This window comes from Lipotes vexillifer, unplaced genomic scaffold, assembly GCF_000442215.2.
Source record: "Lipotes vexillifer unplaced genomic scaffold, Lipotes_vexillifer_v1.1 scaffold1068, whole genome shotgun sequence".
NCBI classification, from domain to species: Eukaryota; Metazoa; Chordata; class Mammalia; order Artiodactyla; family Lipotidae; genus Lipotes; species Lipotes vexillifer.
Genome location: NW_006789049.1, coordinates 152899 through 164918, shown reverse-complemented (window position 1 = coordinate 164918; position 12020 = coordinate 152899).

Here is a 12020-nt window from a genome sequence, read left to right as displayed (position 1 = left end):
TCTCTCTCCTTCTCCCCACCTCTCTCTCTTGTATTTAAGAAAGTCATTATCATACAGTGTAAATAGTACCTGAATTTCAGTTTCAGTTCTGCCAGTTAACCACCATATGACCTAGGACAAGTTGTACATGAAACCTGGATATTGAACGGGCTGATCTCAAGAGGATATGAGCAGAAAAGCAAAGTAACAAAAATCAAATAAGATGACTTTACTATTTTTCACTGCTGTCCCTTCAAACTTACTCTGTGGGCTATTTCTTCCTCGCCACTAACAGTGATATCTTGGCAGGAACTTTCAAGTATGCTCAGATATGCAGTACTCCAGTCACTTTTATGAATATTCATAGTCTCATTACAGGACTAAAAATGTCATAATCACTGCTCCTTATTCTTATCATTGCCACTACCCCTTACATCATCCTTCTACCTGAGTTTGGTATTGTTTTAGACCTGGAGTCCAGAATGGGAAGAGCATGCTCTTGACTTCTCTCTTTTCTCCACCTTCTCTTCCTCTCACTGTTTTCAGGCCTTCTCTGTATCTATCAGACTTCGAGGTGGGGTAATGAGGGAGGACAAGTAAGCAACAGGAAAGATCTTACTTGAGTGGCATGGAAGTAACCTATGATGGAACCCTCTGAGGGTGGCAGTGTTCCAAAACCAATTCTTCCTCTTATGGGATGCTTTTGTGAGTTCTTCAAAAACAGCCCACTGGATCTTTCCAATCACAACTTTCTTGTTTCTTACTTATCACTTGTTGGCTGCTTAAAATTCTTTCTTCAGCCTTTGAGCATGTGGAAGAAATATCTCTCATTGGTGTCACACCTCCATCCACACAATTTGTTGGGGAGGGGAGTGGAATTCAAAGTAGCTTCATATTGCCTCTCTCTCACGTGATCCATATCTGATCCATAAGAAAACCTCATACATCCTTGTCCTATCATGTTGTTGATAGAAGAGCTTTTTATTCCCAAGGTAGCCCTCTTTTCCTCTGTTCTACTGCCTTGGGCCAGTCTGTCTCCAGCTTCTCTTGCCATCCTGATGCTTCCAGACTATAGAATAATAGGTCAACCCCTATTAGTAATTCCCTTGAACTCCTCTTTCTTATTTAGATCAGGGGGAGGAGGAAGCACCCCTTCTAACCCATAGGAGTGGAAATACACAAAACATCACCAGCTTTCTCCAGAGTAATTCTCTCCCAGCCACTTTGGCTTCATTTTTTTAAATCTTCATGGTGGATGATGGCTCAAGATCTCAAAATCAGGTCTATATAACTCCAAATCCTGTACTCTGAGTAAGTAGGTAATATATATTACATCATTATAGATTAATAAAACTTGATAGCTCTCTAAAAGGAAATTACAATTGATGGGGAATAAAGACTTATGGATGGATTCAGGTTAGGCATTTTTGGCAGAAATGCCACAGAGGTATCCTTCTTAGTGCATCATATTAGGAGGCAAATTGTGTCTATTTTTCCTATCACTGTGGAGGTTAACTTTGAGCACAAAGTAATGTGTGCCAGGTTTTTTCACTATAAAGTTACTATTTACCCTTTGTAATGAATAAATCTCACGTTGGAAGATATTTTGACTATGTAAATATCCATATTTCTTGTCAAACTTTCACTCACTAGTTTCAGAATCCACTGATGATTCTTGCCTGAAACAATTATTACTGCATTAGTAACAAAACGATAGTAAATTAGTATATTTTTAATAAACTAACATAGAAAATAAAGAAGCGACATTAAAAAAGAGAGGCTTAGAAAAAAATACCAGATTTGAAAAACCTTTAGAATGACTAGAAATGAAAGACAACATCACTGAAATTACCAAGCCAATGAATTAATTAAATACATATTAAACACAGCTGAGAAAAGAATTAATATACTAGAACATGGATCTGTGATTATTCAGAATCTAGTCCAGTGAGGTAAAGAGATAAAAAATTTTAAAGAAAATAAAGAGAAGTGGAAAATAGAATAAGAAAATTATATATGCTTAATAGATACTTCAGAACATAAAATTATTAAGTGTTTCTGAAGGGAAAAAGGAAAGAGAAGTAATTTTCAAATAGATAGCAAATGAAAATTTTCCAAAGTTGTTAAAAGTCATGAATACTCAGACTCAGGAAATGTAACAAGCAGGATAAATAAAACTAAATCCACACTACATGGATCTTAGTGGAACTGCAGGACATCAAAAACTAAGAGAAATTTAAAGAAGAATAAACTATACAAAAAGGACAGATTTGCTACAAAGATTGAAAATTCAACTGACAGCATACTTATCAACAACAACAGTAGAAGTCAGAACACAATAGAATGATATCTCAAGCTGAGAAAATTACTGTCAACATAAAACTCTATATCCAGCCAAACAATCATTCAAGAGTGAAGTTATAGAAAGATTTTAAGACAAGAAGATACTGAGAGATTTCACCATTAATAATTTCTCTTTAAAAAAATCTTTAGAAGCTTATGTGTTAGGAAGAATTCTAAGATGGCCCCTTGATATTCACCCCTGTTGTAAACACACCTTCTACTAGGTGCACCACTAATCTAATCACAGGTACTACTGTGAAGAGATTTTATGATGTATTGACATCCCCCAAATAAGTTGATCTTAAGACAGAGAGATTATAACATGAGTCCTTTAAATCTGGGCCTAGGGGTCAGAGACAGAGGAAATCAGAGCGATTCAAAGTATGTGAAGGAATAGAGAGAGGGCCACATGACAAGGGAATGTGGGCAGCCTCAAGGAGATTAGAGTGACCCCGGCCAACATCTATAATGGAATGGGAATCTATGTCCTATAACCACAAAGAACTGAACTCTGCTGACATACTGAATGATCTTGGAAGCAAATTATTTCCTAGAGCCTCCAGAAAGCAATGCAGCCCAGCTAACAACCTGATTTCAACCTTTTGAAAAACTAAGCAGAGGTTGAAGCTTTGGTGTGTGTCTGGACTCCTCATCTACAGACATAGAGATACAGATGTGTGTTGTTTTAAACCACTAACTTTGTAGTAATTTGGTATACTGCCATGGAATACTAAGAGTGTAATTTAAGAAGATGGAAACTGGAGATATAAAACAATCAATGATAAACTCTAAAGAAGCATTGACTATATAAGAAATGTAAATAATAGTAATAATGAGGCCATATAAAGAAGTTGGAAATAAAACACTAGCAAAAATTATATTTAAAGCAAAAATTATATTTGAAACAAAAAGATGATCAGCATTAAAAGTTGGAATCTATGTTGTTTGGTAAGATGCTAAATATATTAATATTAAATTATGTAAAATCAGGTATACTTATTAAAAATACAAAGGCAGTCACTAAAAATTATAGCTTCTTTTTTGTTGCATTGTAGGTAATTTCTTAGATCTATTTTTTTCATACCACATGTTCTCTCTTTAGCTGACTCTAATCTGCTTTTCATCATTATCATTGAGGTTTTTTGTTTGTTTGTTTACATTTTTTCTTTGCTTCATCTTCTTACCAAAAGAAGACCTAGGGTGTGTTAATTTTTCTATTATAATGTTGAATGTAAAAATTCTGGAAACATAGGAAATCACAAATAAATCAACCTCCATAATTCACCACTATTAATTACTATATCCCTCTGTTTGTATACATAGAGTTTATATAGATACACACACACATGTATATATATATATATATATATATATATATATATATATATATATATACATGTGTGTATATGTATATGTACATATACACACATACACCCTTATTATAGTTTTGTGATTCATACTTTTCTTAGGCAGTTTACGGTGATATAGTTAAAAAGATAAATTTTGGAGTCAGAGATACCTGGCTTCAACTACAGCTCCATCATTTATAAAGGTATGTGAACTTGAGTGAATTATTTAACCTTCTGAGTCTCAGTTTCTTTATCTGTTAAACGGAGAAGATGATGATAGTACTTTCTTCAGGAGATGGTCATTGGCTTTTAAATTTCAATGACTATCTTTAATTTCTGAAATGTCCTTTTACAAATAATCTTGTTTTTTCTTATAGTGCATTATAATTTCATAAAATTTCTATTTCCTCATTTTATCTGTTTAATCAATTTTAAGTATGTTTATTTTATAAGGTCTTTTGGGTAGTTGTATCTTTACCAGTTCTTGAGTGAAAATTCTCCTTTTTTGTTGTATTTCTCTACCTTTTGATGAATTGTTTCTTTGGGCAGTCTACATTTTTTTTCATGGGCAAATTTTAGATCCATCTAGGTGCTATGTCTTTCTGGTCCATGGTTTCATGAGCTCACATGATTATCATTAGGGCTATTGTTCACTCTTAATTCTAACACATATAGGTCCCTTTCCTCGCTTGCTTGGCTGTGTATTAAGTTATTTTATTCAGCACTTCTATGTCTTTGTATTGTCAAAACTATAGGAACTCATCTCCATTAGTAAAATTTTAGACATGACTATAAAAACTGGGAAAAAAAATTTAGAGTGGACACTTAGCTTCCCAGTACACTCAGATAATAGAATGTAAGCACCAATTGTTTCTAGCAAAGGCTGATCTTGACTCACAGACATGCTAAATCATCAGCTCCCCTCTCCTGATCCAAAAGCATACAAGCCACCATACTAGTTAAGCCAAGCATTCTCATTTACTATCTGAGCTGAGGGAATAAGGAGGGGCCTGGAGATGCTTATGGAGGGCAGGAGCAAAAGTACAGAGTATGAGCTGACTGTTGTAATAGTCTGAGTTCCGAGTTAATCAAGAATTTGCAGGTTTAATGTGCCTTTGCACTTTAACATCTCAGATATTCCCCCCAGACGCTTCCCTAGAGAGAAATGCTTAGTGAGTGTTAAGAGAAATGATCAAAACTATTAGAATCACTTTGTGTCATCATGAAACTTTACAAGATACTTGCACACTAGAAATTAGCAATAGTGTAACTGTATTACATTATGTGCTAAAGAACAATGTGACTAATAACCAATAGCAGGGCTTTTAATAACATAAAACCACAAGATTGAAAAAAAAGTAATATAATCCACATGTACTGAATAGCTGTAACTTTACAATAAAGAGAAGTTACTAAAAAATCTTAAATCATGAATCTGAAAATTATAATGCAACTCAGACAAACATTTCAGGTCCACCCTGAGCCTGAAATAGTCTCTAATGGTGCTATTTTGTGCTTCAGCTTGTAAACACACTTCATAGCATCATTACAGCATGCACATTTCAGGTGAGGAGGCGTTATCTGGAGCATAAAAATTACACTGAAGACCTTATACAATGAATCCCAGACATCCTAGAAAGACCTTCTCTAAAGAAACATTAACATTAGATGAATTTAACATAGAATCTGATTTACTTTCCAGCAAGATTGGGAAATGATCTGGCTTGGTGGAGACTTGGTTGTTAACAGGCATACTATACTTAGTTTTATTCCCCTAAAGGGCCTTAAGGGTAGGTTACATAGTAACAAAATATATTTTTCACAACCACGTTAAGAAACTATTTTTTTCTCCCCTCCTGGTCTTCCAAGATTCAAATCCCAACTAACACTGCCATTTTACTACTCCATGCCCATTTCCTCATCTAAAGATGTAAATAATGTTACCTACCTCATGTGCTGGCTGTGAGGATTAAATGAGCTAAACTACAGTTGTTATTATTCCTATACTATTATTACTGTACTATAATATTATCACTTTTCTCACTTTAGGCCCTCTGGAAAACAATGATAGTGATGATAATGCAAAGTTACTTTACAAGAGCCTTTCTATGAGATGCATCTACTGGGTACTTATATTCATTATATCTTCTTTTTCTAACAATACTAAAAAGGAAATACTTTGATCCCCATTTTACAGATGATATAAATGTGATTCAGAGAAGTTAAATAACTTAACTGTAAGCACATAGCCAGGAAGTTGATTTGAAACCAAATCCATCTGTCACCAAAAGGTCTATGCTCTTTCTACTCTTTCTGTGGATCCAAGGAAAACATGACCTGAATATGAAAGTGATCCTGGACACTTCTGTTTTGCTGGAAGCAAGTCTGGTTGGTATGGAGCAGAGGACATTCATACAGCTAATTACTGTAAAGAGGACTGGAAACAGTTTCAGAGCTTCCACTGACAGAGTCTATGATTGTGAGTCATCTCACCTCTCTGATCCTCATTTTCCTCATTGGTGGAAAGAGGAACTTGAACTGGGCTAGTGCAACTATCCATTTAATTTCTCTGAGTCTCAGTTTCCTCATATATGAAACAGGAATATAAGCTTGCCTGCTCAGGGAAATTGGGAGGTAAAAGTGATTTTTAAAGTGTGTTCTAGTTCTGTGAAAAATGCCATTGGTAATTTGATAGGGATTGCATTGAATCTGTAGATTGCCTTGGGTATAGTATAGTCATTTTGACAATATTGATTCTTCCAACCCAAGAACATGGTATATATTTCCATCTCTGATTTCTTTCATCAGCATCTTATAGTTTTCAGAGTACAGGTCTTTTGCCTCCTTAGGTAGGTTTATTCCTAGGTATTTTATTCTTTTTGATGTGATGATAAATGGGATTCTTTCCTTAATTTCTCTTTCTGATCTTTAGTTATTAGTGTATAGAAATGCAACAGATTTATGTGTATTAATTTTGTATCCAGCAACTTTACTGAATGCATTGATGAGCTCTAGTAGTTTTCTGGTAGCATCTTTAGGATTTTCTATGTATAGTATCATGTCATCTGCAAACAGTGACAGTTTTACATCTTTTTTTCCAATTTGGATTCCTTTTATTTGTTTTTCTTCTCTGATTGCTGTGGCTAGGAGTTCCAAGACTATGTTGAATAAAAGTGGTGAGAGTGGACATCCTTATCTTGCTCCTGATCTTAGAGGAAATGCTTTCAGCTTTTCACCATTGAGTATGATGTTAGCTGTAGGTTTGTCATAGATGGCCTTTATTATGTTGAGGTATGGTTCCTCTATGCCCACTTTCTGGAGAGTTTTTATCATAAAAGGATGTTGAATTTTACCAAAAGCCTTTTATGCATCTATTGAGAATAAAAATGTTTAAATTTGTATGGAAACACAAAAGACCTCGAATAGCCACACCAATCTTGAGAAAGAAAAACAGAACTGGAGGAATCAAGCTCCCTAACTTCAGACTATACTACAAAGCTATAGCAATCAAAACAGTATGTTGCTGGCACAAAAACAAAAATATAGATCAATGGAACAGGACAGAAAACCCAGAAATAAACCCACACACTTATGGTCAATTAATCTACAACAGAGGATGCTTCCATGCCCTGGCTATTGTAAATAGTGCTGCAGTGAACACTGGGGTACATGTATATTTTTGAACTATAGGTTTCTCCACATATATGTCCAGAAGTGGGATTGCTGGATAATATGGTAGCTCTATTTTTATTTTTTTAAGGAACCTCCATATTGTTCTCCATAATGGCTGTACTAATTTACATTCCCACCAACAGTGTAGGAGGGTTCCCTTTTCTGTACATCCTTTCCAGCATTTATTGTTGACTGGTGTGAGGTGATACCTCATTATAGGTTTGATTTGCATTTCTCTAATAGTTAGTGGTGCTGAGCATCTTTTCATCTGCTTTTTAGCCATCTGTATGTCTTCCTTGGAGAAATGTCTGTTTAGATTTTCTGCCCATTTTCTGATTGGGTTGTTTGCTTTTTGATATTGAGCTGTGTGAGCTGTTTGTATATTTTGGAGATTAATCCCTTGTCAGTTGCATCATTTGCAAATATTTTCTCCCATTCTGAGGGTTGTCTTTTCGTTTTGTTTATGGTTTTCTTTACTGTGCAAAAGCTTTTAAGTTTAATTGGGTCTCATTTGTTTATTTTTGTTTTTATTTTCATTACTCTAAGAGATGGCTCAAAAAAGATCTTGCTGAAATTTGTGTCAAAGAGTGTTCTGTCTTTTTTCTCTCAGGACATGGAAGCAACCTAAATGTGCATCAACAGAGGAATGGATAAATATGTGGTACATATATACAATGGAATATTACTCAGCCATTAAAAAGAACAAAATAATGTCATTTGTAGCAACATGGACGGACCTAGAGATCATCATACTGAGTGAAGTAAGTCAGACAGAGAAAGACAAATATCATACATTATCGCTTATACGTGGAATCTGAAAAAAGGGTACAAACGAACTTATCTACAAAACAGAAATAGGGTTACAGATATAGAAAACAAACTTATGGTTACTGGGGGGTAAGGGGGGGAGGATAAATTGGGAGATTGGGATTGACATATACACATTACTATATATAAAATAGATAACTCATAAGGACCTACTGTATAGCACAGGGAACTCTACTCAATACTCTATAATGGCCTATATGGGAAAAGAATCTAAAAAAGAGTGGATATATGTATATTTATAACTGAATCACTTTGCTATACACATGAAACTAACACAACATTGTAAATCAACTATACTCCAATAAAAATTTTTCAAAAAATTTTTCAAAACTAAAGAAAAAAAAAAACCCAAAGAACTAAAACAAAATTTCTATGACAAAGGAAGCAATGATATACAATGGAGAAAAAGACAATCTCTTCAATAACTGGTGCTGGGAAAACTGGATAGCTACATGTAAAAGAATGAAATTAGAACATTCTCTGACACCATAAAAGAAACTCAAAATGGATTAAAGACCTAAATGTAAGGCTGGATACTATAAAACTCCTAGAGGAAAACATAGGCAGAACACCCTTTGACATAAAGCACAGCAATATCATTTTGGATCCATCTCCCAGAGTAATGGAAATAAAAACAAAAATAAACAAATGGGACCCAATTAAACTTAAAAGCTTTTGCACAGAAAAGAAAACTATAAACAAAACAAAAAAACACTCAGAATGGGAGAAAATATTTGCAAATGATGCAACTGACAAGGGATTAATCTCCAAAATATACAAACAGCTCACACAGCTCAATATCAAAAAAGCAAACAACACAATCAGAAAATGGGCAGAAAATCAAAACAGACATTTCTCCAAGGAAGACATACAGATGGCTAAAAAGCAGATGAAAAGATGCTCAGCACAACTAACTATTAGAGAAATGCAAATCAAAACTACAATGAGGTATCACCTCACACCAGTCAGAATGGTCATCATCAAAAAATCTACAAACAAGCTGGGATGAAGTGAGAGAGTGGCATGGAGTTAAATATACTACCAAATGTAAAATAGATAGCTACTGGGAAACAGTAGCATAGCACGGGGAGATCAGCTCAGTGCTTTGTGACCACCTAGAGGGGTGGGATAGGGAGGGTGGGAGGGAGATGCAAGAGGGAGGAGATATGGGAGTATATGTATATGTATAGCTGATTCACTTTGTTACAAAGCACAAACTAACACACCATTGTAAAGCAATTATACTCCAATAAAGATGTTAAAAAAAATCTACAAACAATAAATGCTGGAGAGGATGGAGGGAAAAGGGAACCCTCTTACACTGTTGGTGGGAATGTAAATTAGTACAGCCACTATGGAGAACAGTATGGAGGTTCCTTAAAAAACTAAAATTAGAGCTACCATATGATCCAGCAATCCCACTCCTGGACATATATCTGGAAAAACCCATAATTCGAAAATATACATGTACCCCAGGTTCATTGCAGCACTATTTACAATAGCCAAGATACAGAAGCAACCTAAATATCCATCAACAGATAAATGGATAAAGTAGATGTGGGATGTGTGTGTGTGTGTATACACACACACACACACACAATGGAATATTACTCAGCCATAAAAAAAGAATGAAATAATGCCTTTTGCAGCATCATGGATGGACCTAAAGATCATCATACTAAGTGAAGGAGGCCAGACAGAGAAAGACAAATAAATGATAACGTTTATATATGGAATCTAAAAAAAAAAAAAAAGATACTAATGAACTTCTTTACAAAACAGAAACAGACCCACAGACATAGAAAACAAACTTATGGTTACCAAAGGGGAAGGGGTAGGAAGGGATAAATTAGGAGTTGGGGATTAACATATACACACTACTATATATAAAACAGATAACCCACAAGGACCTACTGTATAGCGCAGGGAACTATACTCAATATTTTGTAATAACCTATAAGGGAAAATAATCTGAAAAAGAATATATATATGTATAACTGAATCACTTTGCTGTACACCTGAAACTAATATAACATTGTAAATCAACTACACTTTATTAAAAAAAAAAAAAAAACCTTTGATCTGCTCAGCCTAACAAAACAGATTCACCAAAAAATAAGAATAAAAATAAATAAAGTAGGGCTTCCCTGGTGGCGCAGTGCTTGAGAGTCCGCCTGCCGATGCAGGAGACGCGGGTTCGTGCCCCGTTTCGGGAAGATCCCACATGCCGCGGAGCGGCTGGGCCCGTGAGCCATGGCCGCTGAGCCTGCGCGTCCGGAGCCTGTGCTCCGCAAATGGGAGAGGCCACAACAGTGAGAGGCCCGCATAACGCAAGAAAAAAAAAATAAATAAATAAATAAATAAATAAATAAAGTATATTCCAGTTATCTATTCCTGCATTACAACCCACCAAAAACAATGACTTTTTAAAACAATAACTGTTACTCATTTCGATAATGAATCTGGTTTTGATAAGACCCGGATAGACAATTTTTGCTCATGGTATCTCATGGAGTTGAAGTCAGACAGCGACTACGACTTCAGTCACCTCTAAAGCTTCCCCACTCACGGTGCCTAGGCTGGAAAGACACAAGTATTGGGGGAGTGGAGGAGGTAGGGCTGTTTCTCTCTCTCTCCATATGTCATCACTCCATGTAGGCCGCCTGAGGATAGACAGACTAACTACATGGTGGCTTCAGCTCCAACTGTTAGTGTCCCCCACAGATTACTAGCAGAAGAGGCATAGACGTTCCTCACCCAAACTCAGAAGTTACACAGCATCACTTCTGTCGTGTTGTGTTCATCAAGACAGTCAGCAAGTCCTCCTCAGGTTCATAGGAGGGGACATACACTCCATCTCTTTATAGGAGGAATGTCAAAGAATTGCAGACATCTTTTAAAACCACCACAAATTGCTATAAAGTGTAGGTATTGCTATTATTAATTTTATCCAGGTGCAGATCAGCAAATGTAAAACATTTCATACTGAGTCGATTCTAAGTCTGCCTTTTCCAGACGTGAAATTGTTGTGTTGTCAGGAAGTATCCACCAACTTTTATATTAGCCAAAGTAAAACATAACGTGGAAAGAAAATTCTCACAAAAATATTATTACACATGATGCTGTCTCAAGTTAAGTACATGATTTAAAGCTCATCTGCTTAAAAAAGATTATCCTCTATTTTTTCTGTCTGTTAACATGGATAATAAAGAAGTGCCTGTAGTAAGTATACTGGGGCATTTGGTTACTTTTGCAAATGTTAGTGATGCTTTGATCTATGATGTGGGCATTTTAGCTATGAGGTATGCAGCCTGTGGAGCAAGAAAGGTTGGATGTATGAATACTCCTATAAGAGTTAACAGGTTCTTAGATGTATAGCAGTCCCATCACTCATTAAAGATGAAGTTCTGCTGAAGAGCCTCAATGACTTAGCTCAGGCTTTCTGGGAGTTATCTGCTTATCCAAGACTGGAATCCAGGTCTTCTAACTCTTACTCCCGTGCTCATTCTATTATTGTGCACAGTTTTTCAAGATCACTGCAAAACTTTCATGGCTTTCTGCTTGGGTATAAAATGCATTGAAAAGTTTAATATCTCTAGATAGTGATTACATGATAAATGCCACACTGATTAAGCCCATTCCTATCAAATTGACAGTGGTACCAACATATCTTTTCAATAATAAGTTCTTTTATCTTAGAAGTAAATAAATCAGTAAATAGATACCAGGAGATATTGGAAAATGCCTTTAAAAAATATCCATATAACTCAGGTCCAAAAGAATCAACACAACAAAGTCATAGAAAAACAGAAAAATTGCTTTCAACCTAGAACTCTTTACCCAGCTAAA